The following is a 17,931-nucleotide window of genomic DNA, read 5'->3' on the forward strand; positions in this document are numbered from 1 at the left end:
CTTGCCAGGTGCAGAGATTGGGATAATAATTGTTTTAATTCTTTCTCTGAGCTTTCTCACAGCTTCCCAGGATTTTCCTGGGAGAGCCATGTCTCTCTCTGCTCAGAGGATTTGTGATTACCACAGCCCCAGAGCTCTGACTGAGTCACCCCAGGCTCAGTCGGGACTGGAGAAGTGTCAGGAGTAGATGTGGGGGTTTAGATTTGTCCCTGCCTTTTGCCCAGGCCCCTGGCAGCAGGCAGGAGCTTTATTGAGGTGCCCAGCACCCCAAAACTCACTCTCATTCACAAGTTCTTTAATAATGGCTGATTTGATCTATTACAGAATGAATTATTTATTTTATAGACACCAAACTAACAGACATAAGACTTAAAATAAATACAACACAGGAGTAAAGGCAAAAAGAAAACTACTAGTAGATATATACAGCCTGAGGTTAAATGTACCTATTAATGTTACAGCTATTGAAGAACAAATATAACTTAGAGAAATCCATGAAATTCCTGCCCTCACTAAATATTTTAATTCTGTCCTTTCCATGTGCACCTGCGGTGGAATAGGAGTAATTTGAGAAAGTTTTAGATCATTTGCAACAAAACAAAGGTCAATAAAATAGTTTAATCATTCAATTAGCAAATGTATCTTACCATCCAATTGTTGGTAGGGCACACATTGAGATCCTCTCCCTCAATTCCTAAGAAAGAAACCACAGAATGTGTGTCCAAGCTCTGGGGACAATTCTTCAACATTTTCAGGGTGTGTGTGGGGAAGGCTTCTGTCTCTGTGATAATTCATGTGGCTTTTGTAGTTTGTAAAACAGCATCTCTCAGTCAAGAATATTTATTTTTCTTTTATCTCTTCCCACATTTGCTCTCTCCAGACTGAGATGTTTGTTCTCAGCAAGGACCCAACCCCTTTTGGCACAGAGATGACCCCTTTGGGCCTCTCAGCCCTGGGTTATCTCTTCATTTCTGCACCAGCCATCTGTGTTAGAGAGGGGAGAACAGCCCTGCCACAGGAAGAGCCTAAATGACAACCCTAAAATGCCCTTTTCTTGAGCTGCCTGCTGCTGGTGGGCTGGGGAAAGCAGCAGAGCACAAAGCACAGCACTCCAAAACCCTTGCAGGGCTTTCCAGCCAGCAGAATGTTCCTCTCTGGTTTTTGGGCAGCAATCACAAAAAGCAGATGTTACACTCTGCTCATTTTTGTCACTGGCACCCGGCCCCCTGGCAGGGTTTGAGCAACTGTTGGCATCCTTGAGCAGCTGGGCAGCAAAGCTGCTGCCTTCCCTCGCACAATGCCAGGCTGAGCAACCTCTGAGCCTAAACCCTCGCTCCTTTGTGCTCTGCATTTTGGCAGCCTTCTCCTCCACTCCCCCTGCTCAAACGTGGTATTCCCCACTCCTTGCACAGTCTGGGACGTGTCCTTACTGCAGCAAAAATGCTGATGAAAAATAGATGTAAAATCCATGACACTCCTTTAATTTTCACTGCAGAAGGACCTTCGGAGTTGTCTTTGTATTTTAACTTCTCAGGATCTTTTTGAATTCAAGCTTCATCAATAAAGCAGGAAAAAGACTTAAGTGTGATGCATTTTACCTGGATGTTTAACCTAATACACAAGTTTACATAAAATGCTGAATAATTCTGACATTAGACACACAATTTGAAAGTGAAAATTGCAGTCAGTGGCAATAAATCATTTGAAGAATGAGTGCTATTAAATCCAGCATTGATGGGTGGAAGGAGAAAAATGATGCCTTATAGATCACAGTTCTTTTGCTGGAAGCTAAATGTGATGTCTTCTGTGGAAAAAAAAATAAAATAAAACCCCCAAACAAACATAAGAATGATCTACCTATTGGTCAAGTGCACAATATTAGGAATGTCACTGATAGAACATAAAAAATAAAAATAATATACACCTGGCTAGGCACCAAATGTCACTTTTTCTGTGTTTTAGTTCATTACTATAAAAAAAGGGAAAAAAATAGTCCAAAACCAAAGTTTGGTTGCGAGATCACACAATAAAATACCAGATAATACAGAATGTAAATCCTCTGGGTGGCAGTTCCAGCAGAAAAATTGGAGAGGCACTCAGCAACTGGAGAAGAGAGTCATGATGCAGAGGAGAAAGAGAAAAGCTGCATGGAACAGTGTTTCAATACACTGCAATGGTCCAAAATTGCCATAATTTCCAGATATCTTCATAAAAATCAGCCATGTAAGTCCTGCCAGCAGCCAAAACCTCAGGCATGCAGGGTGAGTTGGGCTGCACTGCTCCCAGCCAGGGAGGAGGAAATAAATATTTCCTGCCTCAAATCCTGTTTGCAATGGGATAAAATGATCTCTGGAAGCAACAGGAATCATCTAAGGAAGAAAAGAAGTAGGTGAAATTAATTCCACAATTACCACCTATGATTTCTTCAGCTTCCTGGGTGAATCTATTATCCATGGGAAACGTGGTTGCAGGGAAAATTCCACTGGAAGTTTAATTTGGTGCATCCTCTTGAAAACAAAGGGATGTGTTTCTAAAGGGACAGGGCAAGTTCCTGGGGGAATTGAAGATTTTATGGCTTTTACCTTTGTTCCATGCTCTGGATCTTGCCAGCAGAGAAAACTTTCAGTGTTTGGGAGGAGTAGGAATTTTAAAACTCCTCAAAAAGCAGTTTGGGGGAACACATTTGGTGTAGCCTCATGAATCATGTGTGAAATATCTGCCTGTGTTACTCCAAAGGTTTCCAGGCAGAATTTCTGGAATGAACTTGAAGCAAAATGGTCCTGATGTGAGGATATGCTCAAAGTCTTTTTCATATTTCACTGGGCACGTGTAGGAGAGAGAATAACTGCTCCAAACATAGATATCAAAACCGAATATTCTCTTCATAAATACAGAAAACCTACACTAAAAACTCCCCTAGAATTATCATATATCTGTTTATGCTGTTTATATCTCTTTGGGAATCATATACAGGACTCTGCACAAGATATTTTTAGATTACTGCATGATTTCACGTGACTTGCATCTAAATTTAATCCAAAATTAAAATGAGTAACTACATTTATTTCAAACCCCCAGAAGCTGGAGACTCTTCCAATAGATGATTCAACACCAAACCAAAGAATCAGAGAATTGTTTGGGTTGGAAGGGACCTTAAAGATCTTTTAGTTCCAACCCCTCTCTGTGGGCAGGGAAGCCTCCACTAGACCAGGTTGATGGAGCCTGAAACTTGAATTTCAATGAGTTTAAATGCAAAAATATCTATTTACTTAATGAAATAGATGATTAATTAGCTGAAAAACCAGGAGTTTGTCACACTGAGACACAGAAGGACGGGCTCTCTGATGAAGTGAGAGCTGGCATTGCATGAAGCATTCCACAGTCACACATTTTAGAGCATTCTCATTAAAAGCAGGTGATTCAAAGGAAATTTCAACAATATTTGAACTCCTTCTCCCTTCTGTGTTGAGTGTGGATCTATAGAAAGATGTTTGGCTGCTGGCAGGGAGACACACAAATTCCATGTTTCCCATGGACCTGTACAGACAAATTTATTCTCAGGTCTGTTCAGCCTTTAGCTAAATTCCACTTTTGAGGGGCAGAGCCTGAAAATCCAGGGAAGAACATGACTCACAGATAAATTTTTCTGTTGTTTCCAACAGTAGGGGTCTGGTGACATCCTGCCACACCTGCAGACCTCACCACATAACCCCAGGCAAGGAGCTGGTCTTTGGAAAAAGCAGATTTTTCTGGATAATATCCCAGTCTTGTCATGAGAACCCCAGAAATGGTGAATCCACCTCACACCTGCCTGCTGGACCCACAGGTTATGGTGTAAACATCACTAAATATTTGTGCTGGCATTCATAGAATCAAAAAATCACAGGGTGGTTTTGGTTGGAAGGGAACTTGAAGATCCCCCAGTGCCCCCCCTGCCATGGCAGGGACACCTCCCACTGTCCCAGTGTCCAGCCTGGCCCTGGGCACTGCCAGGGATCCAGGGATGGAATTCCATCCCAGCCCCTGCCCACCCTGCCAGGGAACAATTCCTCATTGCCAAGATCCCATCCAGCCCTGCCCTCTGGCAGTTTGAGGCCATTCCTTATGTCCTGGGACTCCAAGCTCTCATAACATCCCTCCCCATCCTTGTAAATTCCCCTCTGTGTCTCTCCTTGCACACCCCTCTCTCCTCTGCATCAGCTGTACCTACAGCCCTACTGAAATTGTGATTAATTACAGAACTGAAATTAAATTCTCAAATAATTCCATCTAGACCAAGACTTTCAGGACACACTGGCTTAATCTTGGTTTAAACCAGAAGCTTAAAAGAAGATCCTGCTGTCACTTGTCCCAAACTATGTGACATATTCACCCATATCCAGGTGCCCTTTGTACCAAAGTCTCTTCCCCTCCTGTTGTGGTTTAACCCCAGCTGACAAATAATTGATTTTCTGACTCCCTCCCAGCGCAGCAGTGAGCAGGAGGACAAGTAAACCTTGTAGGTTGAGATAAGGACAGTGTAATAACAAAAATATGTAGTAGTAGTAGTAGTAGTAGTAGTAATAATAATAATAATATAGCATGTATAGTATATAATATATACTACATTATATATTATATATTATATATTATATATTATATATTATATATTATATATTATATATTATATATTATATATTATATATTATATATTATATATTATATATTATATATTATATATTATATATTATATATTATATATTATATATTATATATTATATATTATATATTATATATTATATATTATATATTATATATTATATATTATATATTATATATTATATATTATATATTATATATTATATATTATATATTATATATTACACTGGTAGTACTGATAATAATAATCATAGTAATGAAAAGGAGAGAGAGTGACAGAACCCAGGAGACACAAGTGATGCACGACACAATTTTCACCACCCACTCACTGTTCCCAGCCTGTTCCTGAGCAGCCACTCCTAGTCAGCTTTCCCAGTTTCATACTGGGAATGGTGTCCTCTGGTGGGGAACATCCCTTTGGCCAGGCCAGGTCAGTGTCCTGGCTCTGTTTCCTCCTCACTTTGTGTGCATCTCCTCATTTCTCAGAGCATGAGACACTGAAAAGTCCTGGATTTAGGGAAAATTGCTCACAGCACTAAACTTCAGTGTGGTTTTTCATACTAAAGCCAAACCAGCTACTAGGAAAAAGATTCAAATTAAATTAAAATTAAAATTAACCCTCCCCCAGCCACAACCAGGATACCCTCCAGAATTCCTCTCCAGCTGGATCACCTCCAGGTTTTCTGCATCCAAACTTTTTCAAGCCACAGCACATTCAGTTATTAATAAATACAGAGAAATGCCAGCTCATAACAAGCCCAGATGAAATATTTAAATGCCCACCATTCTTGTCAGTTCTGAAAATGATGACAGCTTCCCAGTTCCGTTTTATTTGCAGTTCCATACCTCTGCTTCAACACTACAAATCTGCAACCAGCTGTTATTACCTGTTTTTCTCCATTAAAGTTTATGTAGTCAGAAGTCTGTTGAGGACTTTGTTTGACTGCAAATATCAAATTTTCCTTCCCAGTTTTCACTGTGAATTCTCTTATGTTCTGCACTGGTTCCGTCAGCACAACATCACTTGCAAACACATTGGGGTCCCCCACTTGAGTAAAACACACAGAATGCATAAAAAAGGGTACTTTGCTGTCTGGAGAGAAGGGGTTTGCTCCAATTCTTTCTCTATAATTCTCTTTTCTATTCTTCTGACATGAAGGAGTCAATAAGGAGAGAAGAAAGGAGTTTGTTAAAGTCACTGCTGAGGGATGGCAAGAAAAATAAATGTAGTAAAATTAAAATGCAAATTAAAGGAGGTGCATTTGTGCTGTGAATGGATTTGCAGGAATCACCTCACTGTGGCAGGGAGCTGCTCAGGGGTGTGAAACACCTGAGTGAAGAGCTGAAAGCACAGCACAGCACTGAGGATGCAAAGATGCTCAAACAGGTGCTGGGCAGAGAATTTCAGCTGATCCACAGGTCCTGGACAAAACATTCTGATACAATTCCAACACCGTGATACAATTCCAACATTCCAAAAAAAGTTTAATCCATACCAGGAGTGAATCCATCTCAGTGTGCATAGAGGAGGCAGGGCGCTCATGAGATAAACTGAGAAAAAAACAGAGGAAAAATAACTTTAATTGTGGGAAATGGATTTGTTCCAGTTCTTAGAGTTTGATAGAAGGTTTGTATAGTATCTATTTGTATGTAAACTTTGAGATAAGAAATGTTGGCTTAGAAATGTTATGGAATAGGATAGATATTGTTGAGAGAGAAATGGAGTCAGAAAAACCTTTTAAAGAATGGTTTTATAAATAAGATTAAATATTTTGGAGAAATAGAATTATGAAAGATGTATTGTAGTAGGATTTATGAGGGTAGTTTTAGATGATTGGCTTTAAGATATTTACAGTGTAGTGTGGTAAAAAGTTGATAGGTTAAGAAATGTTTATAGTGTGTTGTAATTAGGAAATAGTTGGTTTTTGATTGGGATGGTGTGAATTATAACATCTGTATTGTCTCACACTTCACATGAGACTGAAAATGGAATAAAAGTTTTTAAAGCACCTCTCAGTTGCCCCATCTGTGGGTCAGGTAAAGGGCATTGTCCCACACTGAATGACTCCAGGTCTGCCAGGATTCCTCCAGCACGGCCCCTGCAGCACTGACAGCTCCACTGCCCTGACTGATTCCTCACCCCTGGAGCAATTCCTGTAAATTTGGGAAGGGACTGCTGCCACCCTGTTCTCCTAAACAGATCATCCTCCTATCCCCTCAATTAAAAAAAAAAAGAAAACATAAAAACAATGCATTTCTGAGGGAAAAATATTGCAAAATCTTTGAATTTTCCAAAATTTACTGAGTTAAGGAAAATCTAATAAGTCCAGTTAATGACTTAAGATTTTTTTTTCTGCTTTTAAAAAGAAGTGTTTTGTTGCTGTAGGATGTTGAACACTCATTGCTGCCATGGAAGGTGCATTATAATGGAAATGTAGATGATGCCAGGCCCCAGCGTGTGTTTCCAATTAAAATTCTGCTAAGATGTCAGAGTATGACCTGATTAGCTCTGCCAGTTATCAGAGCTCAGCTTCTGTGACCCCTTATCTTTTTCAACAACTGCTGCCTGACTCTGTACATTTGGACAGGAAAGCACCACATCCCTAAAAGTTTTATGGAGTCTATAAAACCTTCCACAGATCATTTATTGTGGGTCAGGGGTGGCGCTTCCAGCTGTTTTCTGTCCCTGAATCTCCCCTGCCTGCCCACACATCTTAATAAGAAATAATTAGCACAGCTCAAAGTGTGCAGGTTGATGTCTGTTTTTTGGGGTATAACAACCGTACATAGTGGAATTTACTGCAGCAGAATTGCCTGCGAATTCTTGAGGCTTGAAACAATAGCAAAGTTATCTCTTTTCATGCAGGATCCCTCAGTGGTGTTATCAGATAAGGAGCAGCATGAAAGCCCTTTCTTAGTCAGCAGGAAAAGAGCAGTGTATTATTTTTGGAAAGCAGGCAATATGCAATCACAGGGAAAGGCTGCTAGATGAAGTGACAGAATCAGCCTGAAGTTTGAAAATTTATTTCTTGTCACACACATGTAAATATGTCAGTTAGGTCAATTATGAACAAATATCAGAAGACATTTTTCATGTAAATTTTACTTTAGATTCTTATTTCAAGCAGTGGCTATTAATTTTGAATTGTTCCCTGTGAGGGTAGGGAAGCCCTGGCACAAAAAAGTTGTGGCTGCTACATCCCTGGAAGTGTCCAAGGCCAGGCTGGAGCAGCCTGGGATAGTGGAACAATCCCAGGGGTTTGGGAATGAGATGATCTTTAAGGTCCCTCCTTAAAGGGATTCTGTGATTCTACATTCAGACAGTGTCACAAAAATTCCTTTTCAAGCACTTCAGCCTCAGCAGTCGCCTCTCCTCACCTTCCCCAAAGACACACAGACATTCTGCAGACGTTTTCAGCCTCTTGCTCTGCACCAGCAACAGGAAAGAATAGCTGGAGAGGTTGGGAAGACAGACAGGAGCGGGCTCTCCAGCTGGGAAGGGGAATGTTTTTAGCACAGAGCGGCACAGGCAAGGACTTCACCCGGAGGTGGGTGTTAACGTCACTTCTTTAAAAGTGACAGTAAAAATGCAGAGCCCACAAAAGCCAGGCCAGATGGATCCCTCCCTGCTTTCCCGGGTTGTGCCTCAAATACCACAGTGCAGATGGGTTTTGGGGAGTGAGCTGGTTTTCTGCTGGGTGAAAGTCAGTATTGATAACGCCAGGGAGAGCCTGGGAGCGTTCCAAGGGTGGGGATGGCGAGTTTACACTTTATTGACAAAGGTGTCTGCTCCCTCCAACTCTGTCCTCACGTTTCCCCCAGCAGCCCGGCCTGCTCTGCTGCTGTGGCAAAGAGAGCTGAGGAGGCTCCATGTTCTGAGCTCAGGGAACCCCAGAATCCCTGAGCTTGGAGGAAAAGAGCTACAAGGTCATAAAGTCCAACCATTCCCACCTTGTCCCCAGCCCAGAGCACTCAGTGCCACCTCCAGGGCACACCTGCAGGGATGGGCACTGCAAAGCTCCCTGGGCAGCCCCTGCCAAGGCCTGAGCTCCCTTTCCATGGGCAAATTGCTGCTGCTGTCCCAGCTGAGCCTGCCCTGGCCCAGCCTGAGGCCGTTCCCTCTGCTCCTGTCCCTGTGCCCTGGGAGCAGAGCCCGACCCCCCCGGCTGTGCCCTCCTGGCAGGGACTTGTGCAGAGCCACAAGGGCCCCTGAGCCTCCTTTGCTCCAGCCTCAGCCCCTTCCCAGCTCCTCAGGGATTCTCCAGCCCCTTCCCAGCTCCTCAGGGATTCTCCAGCCCCTTCCCAGCTCCGTTCCCTGCCCTGGACACGCTCCAGCCCCTCCAGGGCTCTCTGGAAGAGAAGCAGCCAGAACTGGACATATGGAGAATATTCACAACACCCAGTGAAAGAGAGGAGGCCTTGTTCTCACCAAAAAGTTAAATTCCCAGGTTGGGCCCCTATCTGGGCACCTTTTCTAACCAAATAAAGGAGGCAGCCACCCCCAGAAGATGATTCCCTGTGCCATCTTTAGGAGGGAGCAAAACAGGTACTTTTCATCCCAATTTCCAGACAGGGTGAACCAGTAGAGGTTTAACTTAGAGGTGACTGAAATCCAACAGGCGAGAAGCAAAAAAAACCCATCACCCTGTATATTACAATGTATATTTTGAGATATATCTGAAATTATTTGTTTCAGTGCAGTTTAGGGTACACTCACCTCTGCTTTTCCAAACCTTTTTCCACAATAATCCTCGCTCTTGGGGCAACCTTTGCAGAGCTGTGTGGGATTGCAGGGCTGCAGATTGTGCTCTGCTAGAACTTCTAGCCTGAGCTGCACTCCAAACACCCACAGGCTTGCACTTGGAATTTTAGGCTCATAAGGCTCAAAGTTACTTCTCAAAATGGGATAACATAACCAGGATCACCCTCATGATTTTATGGATTAAGATGCTTTTAGTTTAAGTCTGGATCCAGGTTCTCTCCCTTTTCAGTAAGGTTGTTGTAACTGGAAGCAGAAAGGCTGAAAAAGCAAGTAATTAATGTGCTAACTGTGGGAGGGAACAAACAAAAGGAAACAAAAGGAGCTGTGGGTTTCTGTGAAACCATGAAAGGGGAAAAAAAAACCCCACTTTTTTACTGTACCTTAGGCTGGTTTGTCACTCCATGTTTCAATAACAGGAAAGGAAAAAAGAGCCAGGAATGTGCAAGGTTCTGCCTTCAGACTCCTGCTGAGCAATAATGGAAGTATAACTAATTAAGGGCCTGATCAAGGTCCTGTTGAAGCCAAGAGAAAGCTTCCCACTGGTTTCAGATGGCTTTGGATCAGCTCTGAGTGCGTGGAGTGTAAATATGACTGCATTAAAACCACGCTCTGCTCTCAGTCGGGGCTGCCTGAAGGATGCTGCCACGCCAGGGCTGGCCCTGAGCTGCTCTGGAGCAAAGTCAGAGGTTCTTACTACAAATTAAATAGATATGTGAAGGGTGTTCTTGGTCTGAGGAGGATAAATGGATAAAATGGTAGAGACAGGGCTTGGGGAAAGCTGGGCTCAGCCATTCGTGTGCTGCTCCTGACACGGGTGGGAGAAGGAGAAGAAATGAGAATTTCCTTCTTTTCAGCACACCAGTCTCAGGGGTCTCTGTGGTCAGGATGACCCTGAGATGTGTCAGAGTCTCTTTTCCCAGCCCAGGAAGGAGTCAGGATTGTTCTGTTCTGGTTCTCAAGGTTGTTTATTTGCTGTTATCTCTCACATTCTTTCCCTGGCCTGCTGAGGTCAGGCTGGCAGGTCAGACCATGGCACACTGCCCACCTTCAGGGCAGTGCTGTCTTTTTATACTAAAAACTACCTGTACTTTATTTACAATAATTTTCCAATCCCTATCACCTATGTTAGACAGTCTGTCTCTACCCTAAACCAATCCAGAAGTGTCACCATCACCCAGAAGATGGAGGCTAGGAAGAAGGAGAAAGAAGGACAGAGCATGCCCAGATTCCTCCATCTTGGGACCCCAAGCCCCCATTCTAATAACCACAAAATTCTACTTTTCACCCTGTGACAAATTCACTATCATTCTACTTAAACTTTCATGGCTTCTAAATCCTCATATAAGGTTGGTAATCTTTTCCATGGGTCAGAATCAAAGGCACAGGGGTCTTGTGCTCTGTGCCAGGGCCTCTGAGCCCCCTGGCAGGGCTGGAGCCCTCCAGGACAGACAGAGGGACGTCCTGGGTTCTGACACACCTGGAGCACAGCATCCAGCTCTGGGCTCCTCAGTCCTAAAAAAGAGTCCAGGGAAGGGCTACAAAAGGAACTGGAACTTCTCTTCCCTGAGGAAAGGCTGGGTGTACTCAGCCCGGAGAAGAGAAGCTCAGGGAGGGTTTATCAATGTCCATAAACACCTGAAATGAGGGTGTAAAGGTGCTTTTCACAACCTGAAACACAGGAGGCTTTGTCTGGATAGCAGGAAACACTTTTTTTATTCTGAAGGAAACTGGGGACAGCTACAGGTTGCCCATGGAGGTTGGGGAAGTGAATTTGGCATTTCTTTTATAACTTCTTTATCTCAGAATCCTGACTGGTTCAGTGATAAACTGTTTGCAGAGAACAGAAAATCCCCAATTGCATTAAATATCAGTCCTCAGGTTCCACAAGTGCTTTTTCTTTTTGGATTCCTCAGCCATTTATAGGACATTAGCTGAGTTCTGAGGGAATAAATATTCTCCTCAGCCTCTGAGTGTGGGCTGACCTCCACCACAGTCTGTGCCTGTTCCTGAGGTCACAGAGGCTGGGACAGAGCTGGCTGCAAAAGTTGGGACATTGAAATCACAGGTGAAAAACAAGCCTCATTTGAAAGGTTGTTCAAAACAGGAGCGTGAAGAATGAAACATTTGATTTCCAGGGTTCTACTCCTGGTTTTTCACATTTTTTTTCAAAGTGTGAATTCAAACTGTCTGGGGCCTGTGCTGCTTTTGGAGCCAGCTCACCTTTTCCCTACCACAAACCAGAAATAAATCAAAGCTACCCTACAACATCTGTCTACTCCCTTGTATTCTGAGTCAGCAGATTAAAGAGGAAACGAGGTAATATGTTAACACACAGTTAAAAGAAAAAGAAAAACTCACTCATCCATAAGCAAAAACCACAGAACACGATTTCACCCTGGTCTTAATTCTGCAAGCAGCAAGAAAACTGACACGTGAGAAACCACCCAGGCTGAAAAATGGATCTGCTTCCCATTGCTGTGGCAAATCTAAGCTGCAAAATGCATGTTCTTTTCCCACAAAAAGGGGATTAGTAGGCAGGAGACAAGGATTTGTCAGAATTATTTATCAAGTTATTGCACAAGTTAGTTTAAAGTTGTGGACTCTGCCAACTTTTAATATCCTCTTCAGCCTGACTAGAAGGAGGAAGTTAAATTAGGAGAGAGTGGTGCAATGGCAAATTATTTAAACCCCAGGAATGCTAGAGCTCCACATGCCAGGCAAGTCAGATGTAATCCTCCAGTTTTAATCAAAATAAAAGAATGCCCTCAGCTCCAGCCAGAAAACAGCAACACAAGGGCACAAGCTGGGGAAAAATCAGTCCCAAGGAGCAATAAAAGAAAAATCAGAGCCTTGAGTCAATCTGCAAAATAAAAATAAAAATAAAAATAAAAATAAAAATAAAAAAATAAAAATTAAAATTAAAATTAAAATTTTATTAATTATTATATTGTTGATGTAATGCTGTTGTATTGTATTATAATTATTATTCCTATTTAATATTATTTATTATTATTATTTTATTATTTTTCTCATTTTTATTGTATTATTTTTATCATTTTTATTTTATTCTTTAATCTACTAATTGGCCCATGAATGGTACATCTAAATCCCAAACCTGCCTGATAAACCAGCATTGTTTTGCAGAAGACAGAGCTGACCATGACGGGAAAATAAATGTGACCAAAATTAACTGATGTGTTCTGAGTAGAGGAACTCCCTGATTTTAGATTATCATTGATTTTGTGGGTGTTTCCCCCTACCTTAAATTCATCCAGATTCACTTCTTAGGTGTTATTTTAATCTCTTTAGTTTTCAGTCAATGGTTTCTTGATAGGCGATTCTGATAATTAATCCTTTTTTTTTCTTGAAAAAGAAATAAGCAAGTCAAAAATGTAAAATCTGGAAAAGTTAAAAATCTTAATAAAGAGAAAATCAGCAAAAGTCTCTAGAACAAAAAGAGATTTTCCCCTTTGCAGACAAGAAGAATTTGTATTATGAGGGGATGCATCATAATTTGACCAAATAAAATATTGATCTCACTTTGCAAAGCAATTTATCCTCACAGCCTTAAAAAATCTGCACATAAAACACTCCTAAACATGATGCCACCATCCATGTCTAACTCCTTCCTTCAAAGACAGAACTTTAAAAAAGAATTATAAAGCACCAAGAGTTCCTAAAGAAATTTAAAAAATTATCGGTTAATATACAAAAGCAATCTCCCCGAAGAAAAGACAGGAAAACTGCAAAAACTTTCTCTTCAGACACTTACAATTCTATTTTTTTTAAATAAAATTAGCTAAACTTTCCAGATGGCTTTAAGCACTGTGGTTCTCTCTGCATCCAAAAAGATAAAAGAATTAGGATTTTTCATAGCACTGTTTTCCCTTTTTCTGATTAGAAAATGGATACAAGTTTTTTGGGGATAGAAGACACGACTCAGTGCAATTGTCTTTGGACTAGAGGTCAAAAACACCAACCCTCCCCCCAAAATCTGGAGAAGTGTAGGTCCCTGTTTTATCCAAATTGAATGATTTGTCCATAATCCCAACCAGTTCATTTATTTTTAGACACAATTGGAAAAGCTCTATGGATTGGTTTCTATTCCAGCCAGTTCAGATATTTGGCTGGGAGCCTAAAGAGATGACTTTGGGGCAAAAATCAAATGGGTATTTCAAAGTCCCATTTTACTTCTGAAATCTTTGCTTAGTAGGAAGCATTGCTGGCATTTGCTACAATTAAATTTTAATTTGTCCAGCTTGGAAAAAAATCAATGTTTTAACCTAATGATTTTTTTTTTCCTACAAGCAAGAAAAATGCAGGACACAGTGTTGGGTAATTGATAAGGAATGTTGACCACAGGAATTCAGGATGCAATTTTCCTAATCCACGCTGAAGTGTGATAACAAAGAACATTTGTCAGGTCTGGATCATCATTTTATTGGCTATTTTTGCACCTGTTAGAGATGTGACAATGTGTTGACAGATCTCTCCTAGCAGGACGCCCTGGGACAGCCACATCCACTCCAATAAATTCCATTAGATGACACCTCATTTCATCTGGGACACATGAAGTTGCCACAGAGGTGATAGCTTTTACTACAACTCCAGAAGTAATTTCCACTAAAATGTGAAACATTATCAGCCAAGTACAGAGATCCTCGAGTAAATACAGCCCTTGAAATGAAATATGTAACACAGAGAGTGCAACAAAAGCCTATAAACCTCTCAAAAAATATTTCAAACTCATTTTTCAGCACTGCCAGGGCACACTTGGTGTTGCTCACAGCATAGATTAAAGGTCTTGCTTAGAAAAATTAGTATTTTAGTACTGACAGGAGCATCAATACAACCTTTTTATGGTCCTTATACATTATCATTTATAGAAATTTAATCTGATGTCTTTAGTGTTTAAAATAAAAGAGTGAGAGTTGTTTTTTGAGGTGTTTAAGCGCCAAAAGAAGTAGGTGTGTCCCACAAGGTGCTTTCAGAGCTGTCTGGACATCAACTCCCATTTTATTTCAGAGTGCCAGCACCTGCCTGGGTGAATTTTCCACCAGTTTCCATCTGTGCTGCAAGCAGATCAATGATTTTTATAATTTGCACTGTGCTCACCAGGCTGGCAGGGTGTGAAAGAACAGCCAAAAGAAACCACGAATAGAGGGTAAAAGGAGGTGCCTTTTCCAATCAAAGTTACACCAAAGTAACATTCTTCTGAGCAGCCCTGAAGGAGTTAAATAATTCACAAGCATTGGGATGAATGAATTCCCTGCAGGAAGTTCAGCAATTCTCCCAAAAAGAGACTGGGGATCTTGGTGGGTTATTTAAAAAAAAAGAAAAAAGTGGTAAACGTAATAGAGGCCACAAAATCTCCCCTGTCTCACCTCTCAATTTCCCCTCCTGATAGACTGTACACAAATTAACAGCTTTTTATGTCTTTCAAGGGTATTTATTTCTGGCAAGGACACAGACTTTTCTGTCAAGGTTTGCAGAACATTTTGTTCTGCACCACGTATGCACATGCTGCTGGATCCCATTCCTATTATATATTCAAACAGCACACAGAAGATTGTCATCACACAATCTGTCTGGAGCTGTCCTGATGAGCAGAAAAAGTCCAAACTGATGGGGGAAAAAATAAAATTCACCCTTTATAATTCTGATCCGGAATCAATTGGATTGGTCTTCGTGCACAACATGGGATAAAACAGCAAGGTGTGTTCCCTGCCTCTCCTCATCCATTCCAAAATCCATCTGTGATGCCTTGGGAAGGCTGCCCCAGAGCAGAGGCTGGGCAGAGCTCAAGAATAAAGCAGGGATTTATTCAAAGCATCTCCTCCATGGATGCACCTTGGGCAGCACCAGAGCCCAGCCAGGGCTGCACCCAAGATGAACCAAAATGGCCCCAAAATGCACGGCCGGGCACGGGGTCTGTCCCTGGGATCAGTTCTGCTCCATTTGCACCTTGCAGTTCATTGTCCCATTCCAGCTTTAGCCCAGGCAGTCCCACCCTGCTTGTTTTTCTCTCTCCAGCCCACGGGGTTTGTGCTCCTGGGCTGAGATTTGGATCATTTGTCCTTGGTGCCCAGCTGGAGCAGGAATTGTTTTGTCTCCCTGCTCTGTGCACAGAGCTCACCATCCCATAATATGAAGCCCAGACCCACACACTAAAGCAGCACAGAATGTGAAAAACATAAAAGCTCAAACCTGAGGCATCAACTACACCTGCTTTTCATAATTTCATGGAGTTTTCTCATTTTAGGGCCATCCATCCACAATGGAAGTATTCTCTCAGTTCAAGCCCTGATGATGCCACCTCAAAACCATTCCAGTGGCATTCAAGCAGCTGCTGAAACAGGTGTGCAATTCCTGTCCTGACTGCAGAGGTTTTGCACTATCACTGGCTAAATCCATAAATTATTATTGCCCAAATCTATAATTAAGGCTGGCAAGCAGCTGAACAGGCTTTGTCAAGGATTTTAGACCACCAGTAATTTGGTTTAGCCAAAAATGCTACATTTTACATTACAGTCGTCGTACAGTCAGCAGTAGGTCATCCCAGGAAGTACCAAAGGAACTTAAAATAAGGAATTTATACTCTTGCAGAAGAAGGGAGAAAACAACATTCAATTGAGTTCTCAAAGGGATTAATTAATTAATGCCTTTTTTACATCAAACTGGTCCTCTCATTCTGCTACTGAACAACTTTACATGGGGATGGATAAAATGAAAAATCAAACTCATTTTTCCATGGGTGAAGTAAATTCTGAGGGATATCTATTAAAAATATTTGAAAAACCAAAACAACCCAAACCATTCTGATGAGGAGAGTTACACAGGGAGTTACTCCTGTCACATCTAGAGTAAGGAGGATGTAACTTTGTAGTAGCAAAATGAGAAATACAAAAAGCTGCACAGCCACAGGAAACTGTGCAAACAAAACATTTCCATAAAAACTATTCCCTGATTAAAAAATCCAGCCCCGATCTAAAAATTTACAACTTAACCAAATACACCAAAGACAAGACTTATTCTAGAGCTGAAACTGGGCCCTGGGGTAAATTTATTGATGATCACAACTTACTGAGAACTTCAGGAAAGCCACTGAAAATTAATGAACCACAGAACTTTCACCATTTGAGCCCCTGAAGCTGAATATTCTCCACCATTTGTGGACAATTTTTTTTGGAGCAGAAGGCACAAATTCCTGTGGAACTGTCCCATGCAAATCCTCCACTGCTTAATAGCAATGGCTCCCTCTCAGCTGCCAATTTTCAATGAAAGTCCAATAAATTAATGTGATTGAAACCTTCAACCATGCCGATAAATGGGGTTGAAACTGATCTCCAAATTGTAGAAATGCTGATAGACAGGGTAAAAAATTACACCAGTCACAACAGACTTGTTGCAGCAGAGAAACAGAATAAAAATAAATATTTTAAATATATAAATATAAATATAAATATAAATATAAATATAAATATAAATATAAATATAAATATAAATTATAAATCTATTGCATTTCAAAATGTTTAAATTTTAAAAAAGCCACAAAAATACAGAAGCTGGCAAACAAAATTATTACTATCAATATGTCCAAACATGAGATATTAGACCTTTTTTTTCAGACACATCAAATACAAATCTTTGTTGTAATGACACCATTAAACTACAAAGAAGAAGTCACCAGTTTAAATTTTCCTTCAGCACTGCCGGATAAGACCAATGATTCATCCATCTAAGTGTCAGTGTTTTGGCTGGGGAAAAAAAAAGCCCTAAAAAAGAAAAAAAAAAAAGTGTTCCTTGGATGCACATGTCCACATAATCTACTTGAAACTGCACATTACCTCATTCTGGAGTGATTCCATTCAGGTCTCCTCCCCATTAAGCTGTTTTCATACTCTTCCATCAAAGAAGTAGAAGGATTTGGGACTTTCAAGGTCTAAGTGAAACACCAAAAGCTGACTTTCCCCTTTTCCTCCCACACCACACACTGACCCATCCACAGGGTCCAGTCTGGGAAAGGTCTGAGCAGGAGGGACCCCTCACACCGAGCATCTCCCACACATTCCTGGGCAGATCCCAAACTCAGCACAGAGCCATGGCCAAGCCAGGGAACAGCTTCTCTGCAGCCTGGCTGGTTCTGCAGGACATCCCAAAATCATCAGGGTGGAAAGAGCCCCCCAGGATCACCCAGTGCTACCCCAGCCCCACCAGCATCACCCCAATCCCTGTTCCCAAGGCCACATCCAGACTGCTCTGTGACAATTCCAGGGACCCCAAACCTCCCTGGGCAGCTCAGCCCAAGGCCTGACCACTCTGCCAGGGAAATTTTCTGTGCCAGTCTCCAACCTGAGCCTGCCCTGGTGCAATTTAATTACAGAATTCCCAGAATGACCAGGTTGGAAGAGATCTTCAAGATCATGGAGTCCAGCCCAGCCCCAGCAGCTCAACTGAACCCTGGCCCCCAGTGCCACATCCAGGCTTTGTTAAACACACCCAGGGATGGGGACTGCACCACCTCCCTGGGC

The sequence above is a fragment of the Geospiza fortis genome, unplaced genomic scaffold (assembly GCF_000277835.1).
Source record: "Geospiza fortis unplaced genomic scaffold, GeoFor_1.0 scaffold409, whole genome shotgun sequence".
Taxonomy (NCBI): Eukaryota; Metazoa; Chordata; class Aves; order Passeriformes; family Thraupidae; genus Geospiza; species Geospiza fortis.